The following is a 10,996-nucleotide window of genomic DNA, read 5'->3' on the forward strand; positions in this document are numbered from 1 at the left end:
AACAACATTCTAATAACACAGTGAGGCTAATCATAATTACAGCTGATGATAACTGTCGAGCTTTGCCTTAACGTTATTTTAACAGATACAGCGTCGTACAGACGAGTAGCTAGAGGAGCATCGTGACATCGTAACTTTGTTCTGATTGGCTGATTAGCAGTTAGCATGACTAATGTTACAGGTAACGTAGCTGGCACGTAACTATTATATTACACAGTTATCTGAATGCTGCATTTCTGATGTTGCCATGTTTGCAGTGCATTCTGGGTAATAAACACAGTCCTGCAGACGTGTATGAACATGCGGTCGGTTACGGTGTACGTCTCTATCTCTACGTCAACGCGTTAGCTAATTTTCCTTTTTTAATTATAGAAGCGTTTACTAAAATATTTTTCAGCTTTTCTCTGTGTTAGAATAGATGTACGCATTTTTTATTTTTACTTCACTGTTTTAAAATTCTTTGTAGTATTTCTTTGTATTTTTCTTTTAATTTATTTAATTCCTTTTTAATGTATTTTACTTTATTCTATATTTTCTTTCCATGTTGTTGTTGTTGTTGTTGCAAGTTCTGACTGGAAGAAGCTGATTTGATATAAAAATAAATAAATAAAAAAATCACAGAATCTTTAAAATTGCTTGAAATTAATATTTAAATTGTTATCAGAGTTTAGTAAAATTATTAGATCATTCATAATTAATTCACAAGATTTATTTATTTATTTATTTATTTATTTTACAGTTTTAATAAATTTGATCAGAGTATCATCTCATCTCAACTCAACTTTTTTTTATGCAACAGAATTGCTTTATCAGTATTGTATATTGGAATACATACAGTATACAGTATACACTGTTGTTTATTGTAGAAATGTCTTCATGTACTGTGATATAATGTTTTTGTCATATCTCCACACCACACACACACACACACACACACACACACACACACACACACACACACACACACGAAAACATTCTAGTACAGAAATCTACAAAATAAACCCTTCTCGTATTTTCTCACAGCATTCCAACAGGAGTTAATAAAACGTCTATCTACAAATATCCTGGAAGGATTCAGTCACACACACACACACACACACACACACACACACACACACACACACACACACACACACCTATTAAAAAACTCATATTTATATGTTAGATATATACCTTCTTTTTTCAGGCCTCATTACTGAAAGCCCATGGACGCGGAGGAAGCAGTAGGTAAGAGCAGGTAATTGAATCTTTTTAGTAAAAGGTCATTTTTAGTCGCCTGTCAGAAAAAGAAAAAAGGTCTGAATGTCTGCAGCCTCGTCTCCATCGGTGTGTAATTTCATTCAGAACCCAAACAACAATCCTTCATTATTCTACACACAAACACAACACACCATCCTGCTGCCTGACACATTTATTCTACAATTCGGTCAGACAGACAGACAGAGAGAGAGAGAGAGAGACAGAGAGAGAGAGAGAGAGAGAGAGAGCGAAAGAAAGATGGACTGACTGACAGACTGATAGAGAGAGAGAGAGACAGAGAGAGAGAGAGAGAGAGACACACACAGAGAGAGAGAGAGAGACAGAGAGAGAGAGAGAGAGATAGAGAAAGGCAGACAGACTGATAAGTTGATATAGAGACAGACAGAGAGTCAGAGAGGCAGATTTGTTGATTTGATATGAACTGAACAGTCTCTCTAAAGGGAAACACTGAAACAACTCCAATCATCTTTAAGTAAACTGCCCGAGGTGCTTTTCTCCTAAAACTTTGAACCTTGTGTATGTTTACACACTCGTGTATGTTTAGATGTTTACACACTCATGTATGTTTACATGTTTACACACTTGTGTATGTTTACATGTTTACATACTCATGTATGTTTACATGTTTACACACTCGTGTATGTTTAGATGTTTACACACTCATGTATGTTTACATGTTTACACACTTGTGTATGTTTACATGTTTGCACACTTGTGTATGTTTACATGTTTACATACTCATGTATGTTTACATGTTTACACACTCGTGTATGTTTAGATGTTTACACACTCATGTATGTTTACATGTTTACACACTTGTGTATGTTTACATGTTTGCACACTTGTGTATGTTTACATGTTTACATACTCATGTATGTTTACATGTTTACACACTCGTGTATGTTTACATGTTTACACACTCGTGTATGTTTACATGTTTACACACTTGTGTATGTCTACATGTTTACATGTTTACACACTCATGTATGTTTAGATGTTTACACAATCGTGTATGTCTACATGTTTACATGTTTACACAATCGTGTATGTTTACATGTTTACACACTCGTACATGTTTACATGTTTACACAATCGTGTATGTTTACATGTTTACACACTCGTGTATGTTTACATGTTTACATGTTTACACACTCATGTATGTTTACACTCTTGTGTATGTTTACATGTTTACATGTTTACACACTCATGTATGTTTACACACTAGTGTATGTTTACATGTTTACACACTCATGTATGTTTACACACTAGTGTATGTTTACATGTTTACACACTCATTTAGGATTACACACTCGTGCATGTTTACATGTTTACACACTCGTGTATGTTTACATGTTTACACACTCGTGTATGTTTACATGTTTACACACTCGTGTATGTTTACATGTTTACACACTCGTGTATGTCTACATGTTTACATGTTTACACACTCATGTATGTTTACATGTTTACACACTCGTGTATGTTTACATTTTTACATGTTTACACACTCATGTATGTTTACACTCTTGTGTATGTTTACATGTTTACATGTTTGCACACTCATGTATGTTTACACTCTTGTGTATGTTTACATGTTTACACACTCATGTATGTTTACACTCTTGTGTATGTTTACATGTTTACATGTTTACACACTCATGTATGTTTACACTCTTGTGTATGTTTACACGTTTACATGATTACACACTTGTGAATGTTTATATGTTTACATGTTTACATACTCTTGCATGTTTACGTTTACACACTCGTGTATGTTTACATGTTTACACACTCATTTAGGTTGACACACTCGTGTATGTTTACATGTTTACACACTCGTGTATGTTTACATGTTTACAGACTCGTACATGTTTACATGTTTACACACTCGTGTATAAATCACTTACTGTATTTGTTATTGAGAGAAAACGCAGGACAGCATTACAGACTTCCATAATTCTGGCTCACATCAGCAACACCTGCAGAAACACCTGTAGGGCGTGGCTCAGGTGAATCAGATGTGAATCAGATGTGAATCAGATGTGAATCAGATGTGAATCACTTCGTTCTGCGCTCTGAAATCTGCGCTCGTTTTCTACACAACTTCAGCGTGTGTTATTAAGGCGGAGTGTTTGTGAATCCCAGTAAAGATGTCCCGTGCCGTCGCTGCTCTGTGATTTATCCCCGTGTTCCTCAGGACGGTTGTCACGGTGTCACGGTTTCATGTTTACCTTACTGTTGATTTCAAAATCGATTATGATGCATTCACGTCTTTTTCCCTCGCCAGTCTCTCTTTCATCTTATTAAAGTGATAAATACAGACAGAGTAAGAGATTGTATGGAATTTTTTCTTTTCTTTGATCTCCCAGTGACAACAAAATGGAACTTAAAAAGGAGAAGAATAAAAAAAAAACAACGACGAACAACTAGAGCATTTGATCTTTTTGTTTTCTTTTGTACAAAGATTTCATAATTGTTTTTTTTTTTTTCTTTAAGCGATCACTTCATACTGTGACACCATGATTATGATTATGATTATGATTATGTTCTCAGCTCGTCCGTCCGTCCGTCCGTTCGTCCGTCCGTCCGTCTGTAGGACAGAACGATCATCTGACGAACTGATTCGATTTGGGAATTGATCCAATATTCAAGGTCACAGCAAGGTCAAAAGCCTGAAATAGTTTTTCCTCGGTAGCTTCCTTTCTGTTTGTCACATGGAGATGTTACTTACGCATCCATGTCCAGAAACTCAAGGCCTTTTTTCTTGCCTAGCTATGATGTCTACCTTTGGTCCATCTGTGTGTCTGTCCACACACACATCAATCTGTCAGTGCGACCAAGTTATCATATCAATAGAATTTCCAGCTCTAGCACCTCCCAGCTCCACCGGCACCTTCCATGAGTTCTTCCAGTTCTATTCCGAAATGCTAGAATTTTGTTTCATTTTCATGGAGTCTTTAAAGCTTCTAATCTTAGGTTTTATAACTAAACTTTACAGTATTTTCAGTATTTTTTCCAAAACACTCACACGAGAATGCTTTATTCTGAATTTTCTTCTAGACACTCTTTAAGACTCGGTCTTCATTATAACACTGGACTCTGATCTTTATAAAGCGCTTTACACCACTACACTGTATCCTCCTAGATTTGTGAAAATGTTCCAGTCTCGCTGGTGTATGAAATGTCACTTCCTGTTACTGAGCCACTGCTTTAGACCCAGATCAATTCCAGCCTGTGACACGTTCCCCCTCGTCTTAATGGAAGTAATTCCATTAAAGGAAACCAGTAAATCCATAGAGAAGCTAATTTCGGCTCTTAACAAACGGCAGCGTCCGCCTCCGCGTGGTCTCTTCAGCTCTGTAACGCTCGAGTGTTAAATCATTTTCCTCACGCAGCTTCGTGACGGATGTTAGCATGACCTTAGTAAAGAAAATTTCCGGAGTGCTTTTGCTTAATTGGATCGGTTGAATCAGAACCGTGACTCCATCATGCCGGTCTTCCTCTTCTCTTACTTGGTCCTTTACGCGGATATTCTTTTGCTCTCTTGTTCCCTGGTTTTGCAGAAACAATCTCAAAGATTCACCTTTTTTTAAAGGTTCGATGTAGAAATCTGTTGCTTATTTGTGTAGATGTGCTGGGGGAACTGTGTTTCATGTAGAACCTTACAAAGCGGAGGGTTTCTCTTTGGGAAAAGAGCTCCGATCAACTCCATTGTCGTAGTGACACATAACTGATGAAGCACTGTATATACAGTAAGATCCATCTCTGTATCCGTTCTGTTTATTTTTCATTTCCACACTTATATATTATATAAGTATAAAGTATATATATTAAATATTTCGTTTTGGGGAAATTCATTGAAAATGTTTTTTCCAGGTTATTTAAACCTGTTTCTACTCTTACGCTGGGGCTTTCTTATATTATTCTTATATTACGTATCGATGGATTTTACACTGTAAATGTCTCACACCCTTAAGCGTTAACCCTTCAGTTTGTCTCGCTAGAGCGGGGATCGTGAACACAACCTCAATCCGGAACCAGCACCTGAAAAATACTGGGAAGCTCCTGAATGCTCCAGGTTTGTAACCACGAACCAGCTCGGTAATCAGGAACAGACCCTGCGCTGTGGTGTGAGGGTGGGAGATTTCGCTAGAAGTGGAAATTAGCACGAGAACACGCAAAAAAGAAAAAAAGACATCTCGTCATGTCAGAAGCCGTGGTGCAAGTCAAAAGCGTTGGCGGAGGGGTGTCCAGTCTTATCCGGAAAGTTCCGGTGTGGTGCAGGTTTTCATTCCAACCGAGCAGGAGCCACACCTGAGTCTACTGAAAGCCCAGAACACCTGATTAAACAGGTGATTGATTGGAAAGAAAACCCGCACTCACACCGGCCCTTTCCGGATAAGACCGGACCACCCTGTGTTAACGTGTAGCGCCAATGCAAAACAATACATAACCACTCTCACCTGTTCTGTTTACAGCCATAAACTGGTTATGTGATCAGTTTAAAGGTTAAACCATGACCGACATTAGTCGTGTTAGTCGCTAATCTGGATCTTTCTATTTCATGTAAGTGGATTTTCACACATTTCTGTTGAACCCACAAAAGCTCCAGGGTTTGTTCTTTTGGAAAATATTTCATTATACAGTTTGCTCTCTTAACTATTAAAAAGCCTTCAGGGAAACCATCTCTTTCTAAGAGTCCTGTGTGTGCGTGTGTGCGTGTGCGTGTGTGTGTGTGTGTGTGTGTGTGGTGGAAACTTTTATCATCGCTAATATGACATGTGGAAGAGGTGTAGATTCCATGTGGGCAGATGCCATGGACAGGTCAGTTCTGCCGGTAATACCATCACGGTCTCGTCCATCATATCCCCCTCCTTGACCTCCTCCTCATCATCTAGAAGGTTCTGATACTGTACGCACAGTGAAATGTCTCAAGTGGAAATCCAGGAACTTGCCTAATTCCCTAATTCTTCAGGGTGTTGCGGTGGACCGCAGTAGGCTCCAGGGTCATGGTGGATCCGGAGAGTTTCCTGGGAAATCGAAAGACAGGAATATATCCGTGATGCCAGTTGATCACAAGGCACTACGTTCTCACTACGTTGTGTGTGTGTAGTAGTGGCATGTTTTTTGTTTGTTTGTTTTTTTCTAGCTGTAGGAAAAAGTCTAAGATTTGATCCCAAGCTTGCGTGGGTTTCCTCCGGGTATTCCGGCTTCTTTCCACCTCTGAGCAGCATGAGGGTAAGTGAATTGTCTTCACTAAATTGATTCTAGGTCAGTTAAGTGAGTGCGTGTGATGGACTGGCGTCCTGTACAGGGTGTGGATCGGCTCCGGATCCACCTCGTCCCTCGCCGAGAGGAAGCAGTCACTCAAGATGAATGGAAATAAAATGCTAATTCGTCTCGTTGCAAAGACACTTGCGTTTGATTTCGTATTTGGCAAGTTTACAAGTTAATAAATTCCATCTAATTAAATCCCCAGATGTGTCGTCTATATTAAAGGCTACATTGGCAGGAAGCGAATAAATGAATAAATAAATAAATAATGTAATGATTAAATGTGCAACATGAGTCTTATGCTGGTATTTTGATCTTTCCAAGCAAAACTGCATCATGTGCGTGTGTGTATGTGTGTGTGTGTGTGTGTGTGTGTGTGTGTGTGTGCGTGCGTGTGTGTGTGCGTGTGTGCGTGTGTGCGTGTGTGTGTAATTGGCAGCATGAGGCCGGTGATGGACAGAGCTGCCGTTCTGACAAGCCATAAAAACATACACTCATTTAGAGCTGCTCTTATAAACCGCTGGAGTCGTTCTCTCAAATGGAAGTGTCAGGGTGTGTGCTTTCTGATAAATGTCACAGAGCAAGTGTGTGTGTGTGTGTGTGTGTGTGTGTGTGTGTGTGTGTGTGTGTGTGTGTGTGTGTGTGTGTGAGAGAGAGAGAGAGAGAGAGAGAGAGAGAGAGAGAGAGAGAGAGAGAGAGAGAGAGAGAGAGAGTTAAAGAAGGAGACCTGCCTGGGCTGGGAGACTATTTTACGCGTGTGTGTTGTCTCTCTCTGGAACGATTCATTTTATATTAATATACGCAGCATTAATGGAGTAAAGGGAAATGGAGTACAGTGTGTGTGTGTGTGTGTGTGTGTGTGTGTGTGTGTGTGTGATTTATAACACTTTACTCCACAGCGCTGCTGAAAACTGGACTCTGATTGGTCAGAAGGTGTTGATTAATTCTCTGTAACAGCAGCTCTGACAGTAGCGCAGCTGCACTTCACAGCTTTATATTAATATCTAACATCGTTTCTATAGCAACAGCTCGTTCAAGCGGACTCGTACGGCAGATGATCTGCATAAACCGACTGAAAATCGTGTGTAGTTGTTTATCTGTGAGGAAACGTTTACGTAACATTCGCGGAAGGAGTCTCCAGCGTCAGAGCTTTTCCGACATCTTCAGGACAGAGGAGTTTCTCGCTAACAAACGATGACCAGCTGCGTCTTTTGTTCAGTTTTTTTTTTTGTCTTATTAACTTCAAGTGAGAGAATAAAATAGAGTCCGGTGAATTATGAGTCGTTATAACGTAAGTGACAACAGGAACTTTCCACAACATTAAATGTAACTATAAATGGATAAAACGTATGATGTGTCCTGAAGGCAAATCATCATGGTGTAAGAGGAATAAAACACCATTTATAGTAAGTGTTAGTTATAGTGTGTAATAGTAAAATAATCAGCTTCACGTCAGGACGTATCACAGCACGCTCTCGTGCACTGAAATAAATAAATAAATAAATAAATAAATAAATAAATAAATAAATAAATAAATGAATAAATAAAATTTGCACTCAGATTTTTCAATTAAATTCCACACACATGGAATAACTTAGCGGTTAGCACGTTCGCCTCACGCCGCCAGGGTCGGGGGTTCGAGTCCCACCGTGGCCCTGTGTGTGTGGAGTGTGCATGTTCTCCCCGTGCTGCGGGGGTTTCCTCCGGGTACTCCGGTTTCCTCCCCCAGTCCAAACACATGCATGGTAGGCTGATTGGCGTGTCCAAAATGTCCGTAGTGTATGAATGGGTGTGTGAGTGTGTGTGTGATTGTGCCCTGTGATGGATTGGCACCCTGTCCAGGGTGTACCCCGCCTTGTGCCCCATGCCCCCTGGGATAGACTCCAGGTTCCCCGCGACCCTGAAAAGGATAAGAGGTGTAGAAGATGGATGGATGGATGGAATAACTAAGTTAAGTCAGATGAACAAAGTGAATATGTATATAACTTGGCTTATTGGAGTTGAATTTTTTACTTTCTGCTGTGATGTCATTAATTATTATAAACAAGTAAAAACCGTTTGCTCTTTTTAATGAAATTTGACTTGTTTTATCCAGTTTGGTTAATTATTTTAAGGTAAATGACCCAGCGTGGGGACTGATGACAACTGTTCATTGTGTCCGGTCGCTCTGTTCTGTCCTTCTCAACAGAGATAACACGAGGTCCTGACTCTCTGTGGTCATTAAAAATCCCAGGACACTTATGGTGAAGAGTAGGGGTATAACCCCGGGGTCCTGGCCAAATTCCCCCATCGGTCCCCTATTGGCACATGAGAAATATATCCTGTAATTAGGAAAACAAACCAAAACAGTCATTAGTAAACTGCACACTCTCATTTTCAAACCAAACATGAACATTAGTATTTGCATTCACGTCACTCATGTGGTGATGAAACAAACAAAGATAAATGTGGGAATTTTGAGACGTTGCTGAAACAGTGGCGTAAAATCTAACGCAAGAAAAAACCCCTGGCAGCAGCCGTGTGTCTTGCTGTGGCCTGCTGCCCAGAATCAGAATGAGATCACACAAAACAAAACAAAACAAAAACAAACGGAGTGATAAAAGATCTCCACAATGAAACGTCACGCCCTGATTCTTTTCCCTCAAAAGCCTTTGAAGAACCTACTTCTAAATAAACTGTCTCCGTGCATTTCTATTTTTCTGGCATGTGAGCGCTAATTGCTTTAAAAAATGTGAAAATTGAACAAAAAGTTAGATTTATCAGAAAATTTACCTCGGGTGTTATACTGCACTTCCAGACCGATAAAATATCAACCTTTCTGGCTATCTAACATGAGACTAGGCTAGTTTAGTGTCGCTAGCTACTGTATGGGTTTAGCTGCTACAGAGCCATGCAGAGATCGTTAGCTGTCCTTACGCTCTGCTCATATCGTCTTCACGTAAACTGGAACTCGTATAGACATTTACACGCCGAGAGGGTGTTAGCGTTTCAGTTCCAACCCCTTTACTGGTAAAAAAATAAAAAAATAAGGGGGGGGGGGGCATATATCCACTTTCCCCTCACACCGACTGACTGTGTGAGCCAGCGTTTGGAAGAATTGAGAGCCGTCAGCCAATAAGACACGAGTGTTTCCACGTATTTCCTGTAAACCCTGTCATATTGGTCTTTTATTTGTTCCTTATGCTCTGGAATCTAAAACAGGAAAAAGGAAACATGTCTGAGGTGAAAAGAGGGAGCATTTATTTATTTATTGCCCTAAATATGACGCTTTGAGTCCTTTTCCTTTCCAGACGTCAAGCCTGAGTGATTTTCCTTTTGACTTTGCATCTGATCTCGGTGACAGTGATGTGGGAGGCGGGGCAAGCGATGCGCTTTGATTGACTAGTTCAGGTCCACTTTGATTGACAGGTGAAGACAGGGCATGTTCGCTCTGAGAATACATAACGCTGATTGCTCAGTGTGGTGAATAAAATGTGTGTTTGATGGACAGCGTCTGCTCTGCGTGTGTTTTCTGTAGCCGAGTGTGTTGTGAATGTGTTTATTTTATTGGTGTGTGTTTGTGTGTGTGTGTGTGTTTGTGTGTGTGTGTGTGTGTGTGTGTGTGTGTGTGTGTGTGTGTGTGTGTGCTTTATGTTGGTGCCATTTTCATTCATGTGTAACTCATTACTGCTGTTTTATCAGATGTAAAGTTGATCATTACTTTAGGAATTTTCTGTATTTGACAGTACAGGAAATGAGAAACATCATTTTTCAGATTTTTGCATAAACTACAATAATCTATAACACGTCTGCTCTTATACTCAACTAACACAAAAATGACGGCAATCTACAGAAATATGTTCATCTCCCACCTCCTCCCTGTGTGTGTGGAGTTTGCATGTCCTCCCTGTGCCTCGGGGTTTCCTCTGGGTACTCCGGTTTCCTCCACCAGTCCAAAGACATGCTCCATAAGCTCACTGGCGTTTCCAAAGTATCTGTGGTGTGTGTGTGTGTGTGTGTGTGCGTATGTCTGTGCGATTGGTTGGCACCCTGCCTTGTACCCCGAGTTCCCTGGGATAGGCTCCAGGCTCCCCACGACCCTGTGTAGGATAAGCTGTGTGGAAAATGGGTGGATCACTTCCTGCTCTATATAACAACGTGTGTCTTTATGAGAAACGTTTAACCCTTGCTCACAGTACACTGGTGTTCCATTCAGAATGTTATATAGATATATAATGTTATATGTTCAGTTGATATATAGAGCAGGAAGTGATCCATCCATTTTCCAGCCAGCGGAACGTGAATCAACTTATCCGACATTTTCATTCAGGATAAACAAATGAATTATTTCATCACCGCCTGTCTGTTATACGACGAGTCAGGACACTGTTGCGTTTCTGTGTGTAGAGTATCGTGACTCTGTGTTTAGCTGCTGGCGAGCAGGGCGATGGGAACGGGAAAGGGGAGAGGTGTGAGCCCCCTG

Source organism: Ictalurus punctatus, chromosome 13 (assembly GCF_001660625.3).
Source record: "Ictalurus punctatus breed USDA103 chromosome 13, Coco_2.0, whole genome shotgun sequence".
Classification (NCBI taxonomy): domain Eukaryota; kingdom Metazoa; phylum Chordata; class Actinopteri; order Siluriformes; family Ictaluridae; genus Ictalurus; species Ictalurus punctatus.